At 40.7% G+C, this 20,845-nt stretch overlaps 1 protein-coding gene across 2 annotated transcripts in view; it reads right to left on the bottom strand.

The window, feature by feature from the left end:
• Window positions 1-20,845, bottom strand: part of NADK2 (NAD kinase 2, mitochondrial) — a 1,215,936-nt gene that overhangs the window by 295,597 nt on the left and 899,494 nt on the right. The window lies entirely within an intron of this gene.

The raw sequence follows: 20,845 nt of genomic DNA, 5'->3' as shown, positions 1-20,845 counted from the left end.
CATCCACCTTCCAAGCTTTGTTGTGATGATCCCTGGTGTAAAATGTTGGAAGAAAGTGGTTGGTTGGAAATGAGAAGAGATCCACCTGGGGAGTGCCCCAACACTGAATGATGCAATAGAAGATGGTCTTGTTTAGTTGCCACTCATGAGGATCCAGGACCTGCCTGCTCAACCGGTCTGCCAAGGTGTTGAGCCTTCCTGGAAGAAAATGAGCTGTCAGATGAATGTCCAGAGAAGCTGCTATGGACCATACTATCATGCCTTGTCTGCACAGGGGGTAAGAGTGCATCCCTCCCTGCCTGTTGATGTACCACATGATTGTGGTGGTGTCTGTCCTGACCAGAAGAGTACCAGGAAAGAGAAGATGCTTGAAAGTCATTAAGGCCTGCCAGACTGCCATCAATTCCTTCAGATTTATGTGCCAATGAACCTGTTGAGAGTTCCAAGTCCCCTGAATGCTACCCTCTAGATGTGCTCCCCAAGCGTAGTCCAAGGCATCTGTGGTGAGAGTCTGGCTGGCAGGAGGTGGACAGAAAGGCAGGCCTTTGTTCTGTGCACAGGCCGTCACCCACCAAAGGAACTCTGTCTGCAGGCAGGGAATCAGAGGAAGTATAAAGTCTAAATCCTGAGTGTGTTGACACCAAAGGTTTTTGAGGTACCACTGTATTTTCCTCATATGCAGTCTGGCATATTGAATCATCCGAATACATGAAGCCATGAATCCCAGGGCTTGCAGGAATTGCCTTGCAGAGATCTGGGTCATGCTTGCCAAATTTTTGAAGTAATTCGAAAGATCCATTTGTTTCTCTTGAAGGAGGAATACCATCTGAGCGGCTGTGTTCAGGCTTGCTCCCAGGAATACAATTCAGGCTCACTCCCAGGAATGCAATCTCCCTGGTGGGTACCAATTTTGACTTCTTTTCATTGATGGTGTAGCCCAAAGAAGTGAGAAGGTTCTTTACAAAGTCCAAATCCATTAGAAGTTGCTCTGGAGAGTTTGCCTGAATAAGACAATCGTTCAAGTAAGGGTAAATTTGAATGTTTCTTTGCCTACAAAAATTAATGACCAGAGCCAGGCATTTGGTAAAAACTGTGGGAGCAGTAGATAAGCCAATGGACAGTACAGAGAATTGGAAGTGCCTGCTCCCTGCCCTGAAGCAAAGGCACTGCCTGCAGCTTTCCCTTATTGGGATCTGTAGATAAGCTTCTTTGAGATCCAAAGTCACCAGCCAGGAATCTTTGGCCAGCATTGGCAGTAACTGCTGAAGAATGAGCATTTTGAATTTGGGAATAACCAGAAAAGTCTTTAGAATGGACAAATCCAAAATAGGGCGCCAGGTGCCCCCTTTTTTGGGAACCAGGAAAAGCCTTGAGTAGAAACCCTGGCCTATCTGTAGTGCAGGAACCGTCTCTATTGCTCCCAGGTTTAGTAAAGAAGAAACTTGTTTTTCTGCTTCTGCCCTTTGATTTGGGGGGATATCTGGGTATCCTTGGTGAACAGGGAAGGTGTGAAAGGAGAACTTGTAGCCTGCACTCATTTGTCATCTGTGATGGTGAACCAGACATTTGCAAACATGGCTAACCTTCCCCCCCCAAAGGAAACCCTGGGCCTGCAGAGGCAGGCAGGGGAAGGCCAGAGTCATTGGGAATGCTTGCTTTGGGAAGTTTGCTTACAACTCCCCGATTTAGAAGAGAAAGCCTACATTGCTTAGCCTTTTGAGGGGTGGAAGTCTGTCCCCTAGACCTAGTGCGACTCTGTTTACTAGGGTCAGGAAAAGTCCAATTCTTAGAAGGGTGATGTCTACTAAAATGAGGAGGCTGAACTTGCAGAAAGTCCTTAACAGTTTGCATACATTTGGCCTTATCCTCCAACTTTTTCAACACCTCTTCTGCTTTGCTACCAAAAAGATTGTCCTTGTGCAAAGGCACATCCAATAATTTAGACTTGACAGGTTCAGAAAGGGGCTGTTCCCTGAGCCAAGAAAGTCTTCTAATGACAGAACCAGTGGCTGCTGCCCTGCAAGAAGCCTCCAGAATGTCGAAACCACAATGTGGAGAATGTTTAGTAACAAGAGTGGCAGAATTCAATACATCATGCATGTGCTTACTCTCCATCAAAGGAACAGCAGCAATTTTAGCCTTAACAGCCTCCAAAGTATGCTGCTGATACTTAAGCATATGAAAAAGACAATTAACAGACCTAATTGCCAGGGTGGAAGTAGTATAAACCTTTTTACCCCATCTATCCAAGGCCCTAGATGCCCTGTCAGAAGGAACAGGATTTTTAACAGCCGTGGCTTTATCACCCTTAGGGCCCTGAGAAATAATCTCTGGATCAGCAGTAGGGTTCTTGAAAAGGAACTGATGAGAATCAGGAACTCTATAATACCAAAGAAATACCACTGTGGAGGCAGCAAAAAAGTACCAAGTACCAAAATAATATAAAGATGTTCTCTAATGCGAGTTTTTAAACATCTAGTAGTCATCCCCACGTAGAACGCTGGACAAGCAGTACACATACTGATATAAATTACCCCTTGGGTACAACAATTAGCAAAACCTGGTACTTCTAATGTTCTGTCTAATGTTTCAACAGTTATATAGGGACCTTCCGAAATATACCTACACATGTTGCACTGATAACAACGGTGCATACCCTTTTTGTTAGTTTCAATAATATTCTCATCATTATTGTTATATTCCAAAGCCCTTTTAAGATTAGAATTATTTCTTAAAACAAAATGTGGTTTGTTCCCCAACACAAAGATATCAGAATTGCCTTTAATGACTCTCCAGTTTTTCTCCAGCAAGTGCTGGATAAGATGACTATCTACACTCATTTCTAATGAACATATTAAGTTGGCATTAATTCCTCTAACTTGTTGCCCCACGTTACCATTCAAATTCAGTTGAGATGTCACATCCAATAACGCTGGGTAATGTGTTGAACGTTTGTTGTAAATATCAGTGCCTGTCTGCACTAATAATTGCTCTCCATACCCCCTCTCCAAAAACATGGAGGTAATAAATTCAAATTCGAACTAAATCAGAGTCCCTAGATGTCATACGACAAGCTCTGATAAATTGTCCTCTAGGAATATTTCTAATAATATGTCTCGGATGACTACTATGAAAATGTAAGTATCCGTTAGTAAATGTCTTCTTTCTGTGAATGCAACTGTGAAATCTACCATCACTAATATCCCACCATAATGAAATATCCAAAAAATTGACTTTTAACCCAACATTACCTTTCACAAACTTCAAATAACTAGATAGTGAATTAACCTCTAAAATAAAGGCTTCCACAGTGTCCAAATTGCCTTCAATGATAAAAATCAAATCATCAACAAACCGACAATAAAAAGAAACATGAAATTTGTTTGTCAAAAGCGGAATAAATTCAAACTCCCACCAAGCCATAACTAAATTGGCGTAAGCAGGTGCAGCTGGAGACCCCATCGCCACCCCTCTTTTTTGCCTGTAATATGTCTTTTCAAACAAAAAGAAATTATTATATAAAATAATTTCTAGAAACCTACAAATAGTGGATATAGCATTGCTGCTTAGATCTGTTTTCTTCCTTAATAAGAAACTTTGCACTGCTTCAACCCCTTCTTCATGTGGTATACATGTATATAGTGAAATTACATCCATAGTAAACATTATATGTTTCTGGGGATCAAAAGTTCCCGTCTGAGCATAAATGTTAAGTTTGTTTAAAAAATGCCATGAATCCCTTACATAGGAAGCTTCATTTACCAATGTAGGTCCCAAAACAGCATCAATGACCAAGAAAACCCCTTCGGTGATGGAATGTGGGGAGGAAACAATGGGTCTAAAGGGGGGGTTTTCTAAACACTTGTGAGTTTTTGGTATACCGAAAATAACCCCAGTTCTTGGTTCTTGCACAACACAAAAGTCGTACACCTCAAAACTAATGTCTCCTGACATAAGAGCTTCATATAGGTGGGAGTGAATCAAACGTTGACTACGATGGATATCATCAAGTGTAATCTCTTCATATTCTTCAAAATTATTCAAAATATCCAACATTCTTGTTTTATACGTTTGCTGCTCCATAATAACTATATTTCCCCCTTTATCACTTTTCATAAACCTTATTCTTTTATTCATAGCTCGTAAATTATCAAATGCTTTCCTTTCTTTAATAGGTTATTGAAAGTTTTAAACCTGGTCTGCAACATGTGATTTACGTCTTGAATACACAGTTCTTCAAACACCTTAATGGTGTGTTGTAATTTGGGTGTATAACAAGAAGCCTTAACTAAAACCTTTTTAGTCTTGGGCACATTATGCATTAAATAAAACAAATTCAGCTTTCTCGTATACTTCTTAATATCAATAACAGTTTTACTGAAATTTGCCCTAGAACTAGGTACAAAATTTAGTCCATATTTAAAGATTTTTAACTCATCTTCGGAAAAAAATTTATTAGTCAGATTGATAATACTAAAATTGTCCAAATGTCTATTTATGTCTCGTCCCCCGATGAGTTGGATCCCAGAAAGGTCCGAATTCTCATGAGCACAGTCTTTTTGTTGGAATAATTCTTTTTGTTGAAAAAAGAAGTGGTGGAAACAGAAACTACTTTCGTTTTAACGATATTGTCATTATCAGCTTTAGGAGATGTACCACTATCAGTTGATTCCAGGTGGTTACCTCCCAAACCAATGTCAGTTTTGTCACTAACGAATGAGGGGATATCACAGTGCGTAGCAGTCACAGTAACCAGTAAATGCACTTGGTTACCTTGATCAGTACCTTTGGTGTTAAAAACTCGACTGCCACCAGATTGAACCGTAGAAACAACAGTGCTGTAAGCGCGTTTACCGCTATTGTTGACATTTTGCCCTCTAAGGTTATTAACTCTATTATTTGCAGCAAAATTGTCATATGCAGTTCTATTTTTATATGAAGAAATGTCCCGCACCAATTTAAGTTGCTTCCTGTTGATCACATCAACAGAATGTTGTTCAACTTCATCGGACAAATGTTGAAAAAAAGTCCACTAAACTCTCACTGGCAAACTTTCCTTTTAAATAGGACTCAATGGTGATAATCTCATCTTTAAGGAGATTCATCTTGGTAAAATTATTATCAATTAGTAACTTTAGAAAACGCAATCCCGCTTCATTAAAGAAAGTTACTAAAGTATCAAACATTGGCTGACCCACACTGACACCATTGGGGCATTTAAAAAATCTAAGCTCCTTAGGTACAATGTTAAGTTCAATACAGCGTGAAAAATAACAATTTTCAAGATCAAGTGACCGATACCTTTTCAGTAATCTCAACAGCTGTTCACACTTATCGTTGAGCTCATCATTATTCGGCCCCTTGAGATGTCTACCAGAATTACAGAACGGATTCTCCACTCGATCCAAAAAATGTTCAACGGTCCTGCGACCGGCAACATTGGTGCAAGATTGCAAACGATGTTAATTTGCACCATATTCCTTCACGTATCCTGGAATGTTTGCCAAGTCAATAACAGTATCCATTTCCTGGAATGATCCAACTGGACTGGAGGCATTCGCCACAGTTTCACGCTCATTAGCTTTAGCTACTAAAAACTTTAAAGAACTCTGGATATCAACAAGGGTAGCCACCAATAAGCTGTTCACATTTACTGCTTCAGAAGTAGGCGTCGGGTGAACATTTAAATTAAGCAAAGAATCCTCCGCTGCCTCCGCCATGGCGTCGGCACTAAAGAACAACGAAAACAACCAGGTGCCAAAAACATAACCAAAGAAATACCACTGTGGAGGCAGCAAAAAAGTACCAAGTACCAAAATAATATAAAGATGTTCCCTAATGCGAGTTTTTAAACATCTAGTAGTCATCCCCACGTAGAACGCTGGACAAGCAGTACACATACTGATATAAATTACCCCTTGGGTACAACAATTGGCAAAACCTGGTACTTCTAATGTTCTGTCTAATGTTTCAACAGTTATATAGGGACCTTCCGAAATATACCTACACATGTTGCACTGATAACAACGGTGCATACCCTTTTTGTTAGTTTCAATAATATTCTCATCATTATTGTTATATTCCAAAGCCCTTTTAAGATTAGAATTATTTCTTAAAACAAAATGTGGTTTGTTCCCCAACACATCAAAGATATCAGAATTGCCTTTAATGACTCTCCAGTTTTTCTCCAGCAAGTGCTGGATAAGATGACTATCTACACTCATTTCTAAAGAACATATTAAGTTGGCATAACATAGAGTTAATAACCTTAGAGGTTTTAGCATTATCAATCTGACTAATAATTTTTTTTCCAAAGATGAGTTAAAAATCTTGAAATATGGACTAAATTTTGTACCCAGTTCTAGGGCAAATTTTAGTAAAACTGTTATCGATATTAAGAAGTATACGAGAAAGTTGAATTTGTTTTATTTAATGCATAATGTGCCCGAGACCAAAAAGGTTTTAGTTAAGCCTTCTTGTTATACACCTAAATTACAACACACCATTAAGGTGTTTGAAGAACTGTGTATTCAAGATGTAAATCACATGCTGCAGACCAGGTTTAAAACTTTCAATAACCTAACTATTAAAGAAAGGAAAGCATTTGATAATTTACGAGCTATGAATAAAAAAATTAGGTTCATGAAAAGTGACAAAGGGGGAAACATAGTCATTATGGAGCAGCAAACATATAAAACAAGAATGTTGGATATTCTGAATAATTTCGAAGAATATGAAGAGATTACACTTTACGATATCCATCGTAGTCAGCGTTTGATTCACTCCCACCTATATGAAGCTCTTATGTCAGGAGACATTAGTTTTGAGGTGTATGACTTTTGTGTTGTGCAAGAACCAAGAATTGGGGTTATTTTTGGTATACCGAAAACTCACAAACGTTTAGAAAACCCCCCCTTTAGACCCATTGTTTCTTCCCCACATTCCATCACCGAAGGGGTTTCCTTGGTCATTGATGCTGTTTTGGGACCTACATTGGTAAATGAAGCTTCCTACGTAAGGGAATGCTCAGACGGGAGCTTTTGATCCCCAGAAACATATAATGTTTACCATGGATGTAATTTCACTATATACATGTATACCACATGAAGAAGGGGTTGAAGCAGTGCAAAGTTTCTTAAGGAAAAAGAAAACTAAGCACAAATATATCCTCCATTTATGTGTTTTTTTAGTTTTTATTTTTATATAATAATTTCTTTTTTTTTGAACATATTAAAAGCAAAAAAAAATTGTGTATGGGGTGATGGGGCTTACCTGCTTAGTTACCATGGCTTGGTTGGAGTTTGAATTTATTCCGCTTTTGACAAACAAATTTCATGTTTCTTTTTATTGTCAGTTTGTTGATGATTTGATTTTTATTATTGAAGGCAATTTGGACACTGTGGAAGCCTTTATTTTAGAGGTTAATTCACTATCTACTTATTTGAAGTTTGTGAAAGGTAATGTTGGGTTAAAAGTCAATTTTTTGGATATTTCATTATGGTGGGATATTAGTGATGGTAGATTTCACAGCTGCATTCACAGAAAGAAAACATTTACTAACGGATACTTACATTTTCATAGTAGTCATCCGAGACATAATATTAGAAATATTCCTAGAGGACAATTTATCAGAGCTTGTCGTATGACATCTAGGGACTCTGATTTAGTTCAGGAATTTGAATTTATTACCTCCATGTTTTTGGAGAGGGGGTATGGAGAGCAATTATTAGTGCAGACAGGCACTGATATTTACAACAAATGTTCAACACATTACCCAGCTTATTGGATGAGACATCTCAACTGAATTTGAATGGTAACGTGGGGCAACAAGTTAGAGGAATTAATGCCAACTTAATATGTTCTTTAGAAATGAGTGTAATCATCTTATCCAGCACTTGCTGGAGAAAAACTGGAGAGTCATTAAAGGCAATTCTGATATCTTTGATGTGTTGGGGAACAAACCACATTTTGTTTTAAGAAATAATTCTAATCTTAAAAGGGCTTTGGAATATAACAATAATGATGAGAATATTATTGAAACTAACAAAAAGGGTATGCACCATTATCAGTGCAACATGTGTAGGTATATTTCGGAAGGTCCCTATATAACTGTTGAAACATTAGACAGAACATTAGAAGTACCAGGTTTTGCCAATTGTTGTACCCAAGGGGTAATTTATATCAGTATGTGTACTGCTTGTCCAGCGTTCTACGTGGGGATGACTACTAGATGTTTAAAAACTCGCATTAGGGAACATCTTTATATTATTTTGGTACTTGGTACTTTTTTGCTGCCTCCACAGTGGTATTTCTTTGGTTTTGTTTTGTTTTTGGCACCTGGTTGTTTTCGTAACTCTATAATACCTGTCAGGCTTTCTGGGAGCAGGAGGAACAGAATTAGGAGTCAAAGAATTCTCTATGAAAACATAATCAAGAACTTCCAAAACCGGAGGGATAGCTGAAGGCTTATGCTGTGGCAAATCCAAGAATTCCCTAATCCATTTCTTAGACTGAGGGTAGTCCTGACTTTCCCATTTGAAATGCTCCCTAAGAGTTTTCAGAGCATCTCCAAAAGAAAAATCTTCTGGAGGGGAGGCAGAAGGGATGCAGTCTTCTGCATCAGAATCTTCAAAAAACAGAAAAAAGTGGAGAGGTTCCCTCTTCATCAGCAGAGTTGCTGGAAACCTCAGAGTCTGAGGCAGAGAAAGCTTCTGGGGACAATCCCCTAATCCTTTTAGGAGGAGGTGGCTGAGAGCCCTTGATAAGGGTCAAAAGATCACTATTCATTTTAACCATCTGAGCCTGAGGCATTTGAGGGGAGGCCGATGCCTGCCTAGGAATAGATTTTCGGCAGGATGGTCTGCTAGAAAGCCGGAGGGAATCGGGAGGCCTAGCCACCGCAGAAGTCTGAATCAAGGTTGTCAGTCTGGATCTGTTCTCCGGGCGGAGAAAAGAGGCCTCAAAAGCCATCGCCTGTTTAGCGGCTCCAGATCCATTAGAGGTGGCAAATGGCAGAGGGTCAGAAAACGAAGTGGAAGCCTGTGCTATGGAAGACTCAGAAAACGTCTCTGCAGATGCCTGCTGCTGAACATCTGCGAACTGCAGGGGCAAAGAAAGAGCCTCACTGACTACCGCTGGGCCAACAACTAACTTAACAGGGAAGTCGTCAACTAATTTGACCTGAAGCCTGTTGCGGTCCTTTATCCTTGCGCTTCTTAAGAACATCTGAAGTCGGGAGGACCAGAAGATACCATACCGACAAACTTAGGCCAAGCTCCGAAATGCTTGAACAAGATCCTAGCTCTACGGCGTATGGTACGCGGGTTGAAAGACACACAGAGAACACAATTAGGGATTTCATGCTCAAGGCCCAAACAAGTAATACAATAGGAGTAAAATCACGGTCCGGAATCTGTTTTCCACAGGCAAGACACAGTTATTAACCTTCTCTGACATTTGTTAAAGCAAGAAAAGAGGGTTCCCAATGGGGTACTTATCTAAGGATGTCTTCAAAAAGCAGTCTGAATACAAAAAGATGGTACTCTACTGACTGTCACTCGTGCAAAATGCATCTGCTTCGGGCTCCGCGGCAAGAAAGACTGAAGAAATGGCATCGGCTGCCTTCTTTTGTACCTGACATCCTGACGTTAGGCCTAAACCGAAGGCAGCCAACGTCAAATACCAAGGACTTTGGTATTCTGGCCGAATGTGGGCTACTGGGAGCCGGATAACCCATTTTGTAAGGACTGCAACAGTGAAACACTATGAACGTCAATGACCTCTTTTTTCCTGGATGAGAACCCTTTTGTGATGAGGTGTGCCACATAGAAGGACTTCCTCACTACTGTGGCGATGTGATTATCAGAGGACAGACTACTGTCCACCGGAGTCCCAAGGTGACATCACACATTCGGTGTTAAGTAAACTGCTGCCTATATGGTAGTTCATGGGTACAGTGTTTTTACCAAAGGGGATGACAATGCACTTTTTGACACTGAGCTCAAGGCCATAGCTCTGACACCAGGCAGCTGTCTCAGTGAGGCCCTTCTGTAGGATGCCCACATCATCTGGGGACTCGACTATGGCTCCTAGTTTGCAGTCATTTGCAAACTTCGTTAGCCAGAGGCCTTCTGTGTTAGCCTGTACTTCAGAGAAGTAGATACCAAAGAGGAGAGGTCCCAGGACTGAACCCTGTGGTACTCCACTTGTCACTGGTTTGAAGTCAGATTTGGAGTCTGCAACTTTTACAGTGTGGGTTCTGTCAGTGAGCCAATTGGCAACCCATCTTGTGATGTAGGGATTTACACCTAGTTTAGTGAGGTTAGCTATAACTCCAGAATGGGGGATGGTGTCGAAAGCCTTGGTGAGGTCAAGATAGTCTGTGTGAACCACCTTACCCTCATCTATGGCTTTGGTGACTGCCTCAAAGAAGTAGATCAGGTTCAGGAGGCATGATCTGCCTTTCACAAACCCAAACTGGGTGGGGTCCAGAGTTTGGAGGTTACCAATGTCTTTGTTTATGAGTTCCATGATGATACGTTCCATGGCCTTGCAGACCAGGCTCGTCAGGCTAATATGGTGATAGTTCGCGGGATCAGTGGTGGCTCCCCCTTTGTGGAGTGGGATAACTGTTGCTATGCACCACTCAGTGGGCACAAAGCTTGATGTGAGGCTATGATTGAACATGGTGCTTAGATGGGGAGCCAGTTTGTTCTGAAGTTTGTGTAAAACGCAGCCTGGAATGTTGTCCGGTTCCATGGATGCTGTGCTTTTGGCTTTAGAGAGTGCAGCTTTTACCTGCACAGTTATGATTACAGGGACTCTGCATCCTTCCTGCATAGATATTGGCCCTTTACGGAGTGAGGGGGGGGGGTACTGAACCTATCTGCCAGGATGTTGGCAATATCAGTTGGTTCTGTAATGTTCATGCCGTTGTGCTGTAACTCAGAGAAGATCTGGGTGCTGCCATTGAGATTCTTGACATAGCTATATAATGCTTTGTGGTTGTCCTTAGAATCAGTGGTGATTTTGTTTTTGTAGCTAGCTTTGGGGGATCTTATAAGGGATCTCAGCTTCTTACTGAGGCTGACCAGGGAACTCCTCCACTCATGGGATTTTACTCTCTTTTGCAACAGTTTCTTCCTTCAGTTGTACAGTTTGTTTATGGCAGGGGACCACCAGATTGGCTTCTTTTTTTTGGAGGATAGCATCTTGGTTCTGTTTGGGATAGCACAATCCATGCACTCGTGTAAGTGCTTATAGAGTGCACTTGTGTAGGATTCAGCAGTCATAACTGTATTGTCCATCTGCATAGGTGTCTTGAAGTTCGCCACTTCTGTCTTAAGAAGCATGAAATTGGCTTTGGAGAAATCTTTTACTGTGGTTTCCTTAATGGGAGGTGGGGGCAGGATGTGGAGAGCCAGGGTGATTAGCTTATGGTTGGATCGGACAAACGAGGAGTTGACTTCAGGTGTGGAGCACCGGTCACTCATGCTGGTAATGACTAGGTCTAGGATATTGTTGCCCCTGGTGAGGGTGCGGATAAGTTGATCCAGGGCATTGGAATTTATGAATCCCAGAAAGCATTGAGTGAAGGAGTTGGTACACGAGTAGTTTTCCCAGTTAATGGTGGGGTAGTTGAAATCGCCCATTATTAGGGTTTTTTGGTTGAACCCTAACATATTCCAGTATTTCAGGAAAAGAGGAATGGGAATCCTGGGGCATGGTGGGGGATTTGTAGTAAGCTACAATTTTGACTGCGGTCTTGCCCAGAGTTAATTGCACTTGGATAACCTCGAATATATTATGCTGAGCAACTTGCCTGGAGGTGTGGATATTCTTAATGAATCTGGACACACCACCGCCTTTGATGTTCCAGTCCAGGTTACATGGCCAAAAAGTGTGGTATGAGTTACAGCCTGGTAGTGCAGGGGTGCTCCCTGGAGCCTTGAACCAGGTCTCAGTCACTACAGAGATATATCTATGTTCTCTATTTTAAGGAGTGCCTCGAGTGACTGCATTTTGAGATTTAGACTTCTAGCATTCAGTAGCATTACTCTCAGTTTTTGCTTGCCTGTTCCTGTTACGGTGGTGAATTTGTCATTTGAACCTTGCCTTAAAAAGGCAATATAGGGGTGGCAAGAGCCTTAGCCAGTATCCGGAATCCTAGGGGCGACAGGTGCAGGCCATCTCTGGCAAAGCATCGTGGTCTGTCGACCATGTCATCCCAGGCAGACAGATGGATCCCCTTCGAATGACACCAGAAGCTTAGTCAATTGTTGAAGTCAATCATTTTGTCCTTGTACTGCAGTATCATTCTGGACAATGGCAGAATGCTACTCAGGGCTAGGGTCATACCTGCCTGGGCCACAAAAATGAAGAGCTCTTCCATGTAGTCCAGGGAGGTACGTCTCGGGTCATTCACACCAAAACAGAGCTCCACTCTTTTACTTGTTGTGGTGTGACCTGAGTGGGACATCAGTGCGCCTGACTATAGAGTCACCTATGACTAGTGTGTTGGGTACGTTGTTTTGCCTTATGGGTTGTGGTTGAGTGCCACACTGAGTCTATGGGCTATGTGTCATCTGGGTTGTGTTGGGGGGGGTGGAGATTGCTTGTGTTTCTGCTTTGGAGGTTTCTTTTGCTTGAGCAGATTATTAATGAGAGCCTCCACAAATGTTTTTGTGTTTCTATGTGTGGATTTTGGTGGTGTAGATTTAGTGGTACTATGTGATGAGTGTGGTGCAAGTTCTTACCTTCTGCTCTTGACTTGTCAAGTTCAGTCTTGGTTAGAGAGAGCTTTACCTCCAGTTTGGCTAGATTAGTGCATCTCTCACAGGTTGTAGTGTTGGGTGGTAGGAGGAGAGGGTTGTCTGTGTACATGAGGCAATTGCTACATTGCCCCAAGATGCTCAGATTAATCAGACAGACAGAAGAGAACACTGGGAGCTGACCCTTGGACATGCCCGAATAAAAAACTGTTTTCCTCTAGATAAGTGAGGAAAGGGAGTACAAGAGCTGTTTTTCTCTAAGCAAGTGAGGAAAGTAAGTACAACTGATTTCCTCTAGGTAATAAGGAAGACTGAGCGCTGTAGTAATTTGTAGCTTATTTAGTACTTACAAGTGATGAGCACGAATAAGCAAATTCAAGTGCTAAAACTAATAATCTGTATCTGGACTAGACTAGTTACAGGAAAAAAAAGTCCAAATGCGACCTCATCTGATCCTTCACACCTTAACAAGTGCAAATGCGACCTCATCTGATCCTTCTTCTTTATATTCTTTCGTTTTTTTGGCACATTCAGTTGCTGTCTGATTTTTGTCTACTGGTTTGATTTCCATTCCTGCTTGACACTGATATGCATCTACTAAACTAAGCAGGGAAGTTATCTTGGACTTGCTCTCTTCATGTTTTAAAACTGTCACTATGTTTGGATCTTGTGAGGTCAGCAGAAATTTATGCAGTCCTACGATTGCAGATCTATAAATGTAATCAGTTTCGAGGAGGCCCATATCTCCTTCAGAATGGGGAATACATAATCTTGGTATACACTGATTTTTATAAATCATTTAATAAGCTTGTAGAATTTTTCTTGTTTTCTTGTCTGACTGATCCAATACCTCTTTGGGCCAGTCAACAGCCCCAAAACTGCACATTAGAACAGGAAGAGCAAATATGCTTCTGTAGAGTTAGAGAAGTATGAATATAGATGCATAACATTCTTGGTCATCACAGAACACAAACTTAGAGTTTTCTTCTTTTTCTATGAGTTTTGCACAATCTGAGGGAATGGTAAAAAAGAGGTACAAGAACTATCCATGCCATAAAAGATAGAAAATAATCGTCAACTTCCTCTCTCTCTCTCTCTGCTAAACTAATCAGACGGAGGAAGACCACATTTACTTGTATTGAGTACATTTATATGTAGATTGCTCCACTCCCAAAGGCACATGACCAAAAAGGATTTCCTCTATTCCCAGTTCCCCCGACGAGGAAATGGCTGGGAATGAAGAAATCTACTACGTCGCTTATTCCACAAGATGTGAAAAGCTTTGAGAGAGATGCCTTATCCTATGGTCCATTGTAAGACCATGTGTCACACCCAATTGCCTGTGAACATGCTACAGCATGGCCTGGATTTTCTGCATAAAGAGGTTTGGTTTCAATTCTCGGTTTCAAGGTTTGGCAGGTGAATAATAATGCACTCAGCTCAAACTGGTTTATGTGAAATTTGCCAATACTTTCCCTGCAAATGAGTGGAGCTAAGGTTGACTGCTTAACCTGACAACAAATGTAATCCCACACTGAGTGAGTTGGCAGAGTCCTATTTTCTACAGCCTTGACAGGGAATGAACATTAGCAGAGGGTCAAAAGGGCACAGTACTCTATAACCATTAGCTCATCACCGTCCACTGGATCATCCAGAGGTGATCAAATGGGTCTATTATGACACAGGACACTAAAACATACAACACTTTTTAGACTTCTAGCCACCTCTGCACTGTCTGGTATGCTGCCAAAGTTCAAACTTCCTAAGATCTTTCTCTGGGCACAAATGACAGACAGTGAAGAATATCAGCTCCACCTCAGTGAACTAAACCCTCAATGGTAGAGAGGACTTCAACATGTTTATGGTTATCTGTTTCTTGACTCGGCCATTGACAGTCAGTCATCAAGGTAAGGCATTACTCCACCTGCAAAACCTATGTCATCATGGCAAACACTGGATGCAAAGGAAAGACCAGGAAGCAACTTCCCGTTGAGAAAATAAAGCTCAGCCACTGCAAAATGAATAATTTATTCTGTGTGGATCCCAGGTAATGATGTGCCAAAGGGCATCTTCATATCCACTAACTTAATCTAGGTGCCTGCAGAGGAAATTAATCTGTCCCTGCAAAGTCACAACACAATTTGACATAACAGGTTGCTTTCTTAAGTCCAGGATTGGATGAAATCTGTCATCTCCTTCACTACAAGAAAGGGACACGTTTACCTCTTGCTGAGTAAGGAGGAGAGTGTAGAACTCCTCTTGAGTAGCAAAGTGGTGGGCCTATTCCAGGAACTCGATGGATGATGTTTAGTCTCTTATAGATGCAAGGACCTAACATTATTACGATGTGGCCCCCTGAAATCACACCCAGAAACCACAGTTTCTCTGAGCTGGTGCAAACAGCATTGTATGCTACTTTTCAGGAGACAAGGTTCTGTGCTGGGACCTCTCTGTTTGTTGTCTTCTTCTCTGAAGTTAAAGCCAGTAACAAAGGGCTCTAGCCGACTAAGTTTGCAGATGACTGCAAGCTAAGAACAGTCACTTAATCCCCAAATGACAGCCATCCTGCAGGAAGGTTTGTCCCAAATAAATAACTGCTGTTAAATCATGGACAAACTAAATGCCAAAAAATGCATCACTGTATTCTTTGGGAAGTCATCTACCCCATAGAACTACAACACTGACAACATGCCCCTAAGCAATGATCCAGTTTGGGATTTAGGAATTCATGCAGTAACCTTTTTACCAACATGTGTCTAGTGTTGCAAGAAAGTCCTTCTATATTGCACATCTTATTAACAAATGGATTGTGTCTAGATCTAGGGATGTCATTGCCCCCCCCTTTACTCAGCCCTCATTAGGCCAATCAATGAATATAATGCCCCATTTGGCATGAATCTGCCCAAACACATGCAATAAATGAACACCCACAGAAATAACTTACTAAAAGGATACGAGGCCTAAACAACATGGACCAACTTAAAGCCCTGTCTGTATACTTGGTATCCTATACACAGCTAAGAGGTGAACTGTGTTAGGCATAAAAGGTATCCTCTGACCCATGACTGGTGAATTTACTGCACATCAGCAAGCCAAATGGCATTTAAATACTCTAAGGATCTAAACCTCTTCTGCAACAACAACAGAATGGTTTGGAAGGACAGGTATATCTTGCAGAGGATACCACTGTGCTCTGGAACAGATTACCCACCCACGTAAAATAAATTTTATCCCTGCTCATACTAAGCACAACTTAGATCCATGGATGAGAAACTGAAAATTTACCCCAGGACTGCTTCCTGTACTAACTAGTGGACAGACAGAGCTCCTAAATGCTTTATCCCATGCATGGGTCCCTTCAAATTATCTACGATATGATCCCAGTTATTCTTACTGGAGGTGATATACAATTAACGACCATGAGACTGGTCAAGCCAGTCTACAACCAAATGGGATAGGTTACTTCAAGCACAAAAAAGAAACTGGATAGGCTTAAAATGGCCTGCAAGGGTAGCTAACCTAGTACTCAGGTATGAACATAGTTTGTAGAAATGAAGCCTGCAAAAATATGCTAAATGCCTGGATGTCCTTTTCATCCCAGAAGTAAAGGTCTTCATTTTGGAGAAATGCACTAGCCTAGATGGAGAGGATGAAGCCTATGAGGTTCATCATACAGACCCCCTCCACTGTTCTGCAGTCAACATTCACCCTCTCTCTTTTGCAGGCCTGCAACCGGGCCCTAGGAATTATGCCCTGCAGTATCGCTGGTTATTACTGAAAAAACTTGTATATGAAAATGCTTTTCTCAACTGCTCTACATTCGCCTACACTGCTACTTGACTAATTTTATCAATTTTACTGAACCAGTCCACTGTGAAATGAGTAACTGAACTAGTAATACTGTTAATAATGCTGTTTAATAACCCACATTAATTCATAAATTCATAGATGGTTAGTAAGCTAACAATCCCTGGGGAGCCCTTTTAAGCCCAGTCCTGCTTCCCAAATTTATGTGACAGGTTTATGCTCTACAGTTGTTTTATGGGATATATGAAGACTGGAGCATGGGTGGTCAAGCAATTATAAGCTGCCTCAATCTCTATACAAAGGTGTCAAACTAGGGGTTAATTTCAGGCACTCCATCCACTGGTCCCGGTTATATAATGGTTCCACTGGGGATTGAATCCAGGACCTTCTAAGTGTAAAGTAGATATAACATTTTAATATTTATTACATTTTATAACCCCTTATGTGTTACATATTTACTATGAGCTGTTTCACCCAGGCTATGTCTGATAAGTCAGTGCACTACTGCTTCAGCAATGGAAGTAGCAAACCAAAATATAAAGATTTAAAACTAAGCCAGTCTACAGCATCTTGCAGTATTGTGTCAAACAAAAATGTAAAGGCAATGGTCCCAAAAGGCAAAGAAAACATACGTTACAAATGCAGTGAGAAATGGCTTCTGGTTTTTATATTGTAAATTTAAACCACAAAAATAGGGTGCAGTATCTTTAGCAAATCCAGCTGGCACAAAATGCTAAGAGTGAGTAAACCCACTGTGTAGGATTTTGCATTTAATGCGTTCAGAATTCTCTACATTTCCTGGCTGTATATGGAGTATCCAGTGTTCCAAGCTATGTACACAGGGTTTGCTTTTGTCTTGGTGTGTGTAAGACTTATTAAAGCTGCCGAATCATTAAAGATATGCAGGTGCTTACTCCAAGGTCTAACATAAAAAAAGAAAAACAGCCTGGAATGGAGTGTTCAAAATACCTTTCTTAATCTCATCCTTAAAGAAAGAACCTGACCATATCTTCTCATGCAAACAAACTCCAGACCATAAGCCCAAGCCAGAATATAGGCACTGTTGGGAGAGAGAGAGGGAGAGACAGCAAACTGTGGAAACTTACTGAGTAACAGAACAGAGTGATAAGTAAGGGATCCAACACTACAGATGGTAGAGGAGAGCACCTCTTGTGCCCCACCCCCACCCAAGACTTCCCCTTTTGGCTGCAATAATGAACAGAGGTTGTGGTCTTTCAGTTATGTTGCACTGAAAAGGTCGCATTACATCTATGTTAGGACGCTTTGTCAGCATGCCACTCCACTGTGGGTTTATAGACAGCATCCATTATCTTATGAGCAAAAACAGTGGTCCCTAGATGCTTTCACACTGCAAAAAAAAAATCCTTCATGGCAGATTTCATAGAAAGGATGACCTAAAGTTCCTCATCCTCCTTCTAATAGTATATCTCCTCATGGGAAGAAGATTAAGGGACAGGCTAGTCCACCAAAGACCTCAGAAGTCCTTCCAAAGAAGGGGGAAGCATTTTATTCAGCTCACAGGAAACAACTGAAAAGGAAGACACTCCTCTAACCTTACTCCACACCAAGATGTGGCCTGTTTTCATCTGTTTCACAGGATGAGAAACTGTCTATATTCCTATACATGCCTGCAAAGTACCCCAAAGCACTGCACTGGGTTTTCAGAGGCATGCGTAAGACCTTACTAGGACACTTAGCTGCATTGCCTAAAGGTGTACTCCTGCATCCTCAAGGACAAATCCACTGTTTAGCAAATGGCAAAAATACATTTAATGTGGGAGTGCCTCCATGGGCCAAATTATCTCCCCCTTTTTGATATATATATATTTTAAACCCAACTTCATCTTCATCTGGGCAGGAACTATCCATTCTCCAGCTATCCAGAGGTCTCTTTTATAACCTTATATGTATTAAAAATGTCAGGCAAGGATGCCCTCTTTCCCCCATCTTTGTACTGAACCTCTTTTCCAGTCAATACAGAAAACCTTTCATTAAATTCCTAATTTGAATATTTCTATCTAGCTCACTGCTTTTGCTGATGTTAATATTTCTCATCTTTGAAAATAAACCTTCTCAAAATCATTAATCCAATAACAAATAACTCTGTTTTCTTCCAACTAAACTCATCCTTAATAAATCTGCAATTTTAGTCATAAATATTCATTACTAACCACTTGAGAATTCACATTATAACTGTATTAAAATATGTTCTTCCTTTAAATCCTTAGGAATAAATTTCATAAAGACCCTACATTAAATGTCACTAATAACTGTAGGAAAACCTGATTGAACATGAAAAATGACTTTGCAAGATGAGAAAAACTGAATTTCTTCTTTCAAAATCAACAATTAAAATGAATATATTACCCAAATTATTATTCCATTGCATGCCTTCATTCTATTCCATTCACAATAAATTATTTAATCAGCTCAGCAATAGCCAAATTCATCTGGGCACCTAAACAGTAAGGATAACCTCTGACACATTATTTGTACCCAAGAAACAAGGTGGCTTAGGGCTACCAGACTTCTTTTTCACTATTTAATTACGCAAGTAGTCTATTAAAAATAATAAGCTATTCACCTAAATCTAACTCATGACAACCAATGCAGGTTGAAATATGGCATGATCACATATTGATCTATAACTAATCTCTTAGGTCTTCCCTTTTTAGATCTGAAAGACCTTAAATCAATTCAGATTCATAACTTTATAACTAAGAAAACAGGTCTACTGAAAAAAATAATCAGCATTCTAAACTTAAATACCCCCTTTGAATTGTCACAACCAACTAACATGAATCTGAACTTTACAATCAAGTGCTAAAAATGTCCAAATTCCCCTTAATCAAAGACGAATCAATTTGGGACACTCCCAAACATTCTCCACTTTCATATTTTTGTCTTAGTGTGTTGGATGAATCTACTAAAAGGGTGTCTGCCCATTTTATATTAAATTTCCTATTTGACACAGAAAACACTTCCAATACTATATTTAAACTTCACTGACACATAGGTTCATAGGTGATTACTAGGCTAATGGCACAAGAGCCTTTACAAGCCATGCCAATAATACCCAGGACATGACAATATTATATATTAATTCCCTAGATATGGGATGGGGTAGTATCAGGGTAGTGGGTGTGTTTATGTGGTGGAGCCCAGAGTCATTTTATAGAATGCCTCTGTCCATAAGGAACATGGGCAGTACTTCAGGAGTGAATTTACAGCCTCCTATCCATTTATCCAAATTCTTTTTGAAGAGAGTGATGGAAGAGCTTTGTTTTATGAAGAAGGGAAGTTTACTCCATTGAAGTAGCCTTTGAGATACGAATCTCTCGCTCTCCATCAAGTTCTATTCATGGAACATGCAACCCTCTCATAATTTTTCTTGTGAATATGTAACATTTTCACCAGAGCTAATTCACTGAATGACTTGTAGGTCAGGTATAAGTCACCTTTCAATAAACAATATCAGACTGAGTAAAGGGATAGGGCCTTTAGTCAGTCCGCATAAGACATGTGTCTTGTGCTTTGCAATTCTTTTAGCAAGAAACCTCTGGGACCACTCCAGTGGGTTTAAATGCTTGGTTAGGTACATGCAGAAGGGAGCACTGTACTCTATTATGGGCCTGATGATGGCAGAGTACAGTGGCGCTATGACTTCCTTTGACCTTAATGCCATACCTTTACTTATAAGATGAGCCACACAGAATTTTCTCACCACCGTAGCTCCCCGGCAGTCAAAGTCATTTGTCATTTTTAGGCCTGTCTGTAGGATGTCAGCATCATTTGGGGATTCAATGACTGCTCCCAGCTTACAGTTGTCGGTGAACTTGGTAAGTTAGAAACCTCCAACATTGGCCTTCTTCTGAGAAGTTTATACCAAACAGGAGGGGTCCCAACACTGAGCCCTGTGGGACACCACTTATAACAGGTTTCTTATAAGAAGAGGATTTGCCTATCCAGGCAACAAGTGTCCGGTCAGTGAGCAAGTTTGCTACCCATCTGACAATATAGGGGTTTTATACCTAAATCAGTAGGTTTAACTATGAACTCCAAGTGGGGGATTATGTTGAAAGCTATGACCAGGACTAGATAAGTGGTGTGTACTGTTTTATCCTCATCAATGGTCCTGGTGACTTTCTTGAGGTCCACCAGACTGAGCAGGCAAGACCTCCTTTTGACAAAGCCAAACTGGGTCTGGCCCAGTTTTTGGAGATTTCTTGCATCATAATTGATCTGGT

The sequence above is a fragment of the Protopterus annectens genome, chromosome 1.part0, assembly GCF_019279795.1.
Source record: "Protopterus annectens isolate FY-2018-M chromosome 1.part0, PAN1.0, whole genome shotgun sequence".
Classification (NCBI taxonomy): domain Eukaryota; kingdom Metazoa; phylum Chordata; order Ceratodontiformes; family Protopteridae; genus Protopterus; species Protopterus annectens.
This window is presented reverse-complemented; position numbering and strand designations above follow the sequence as displayed.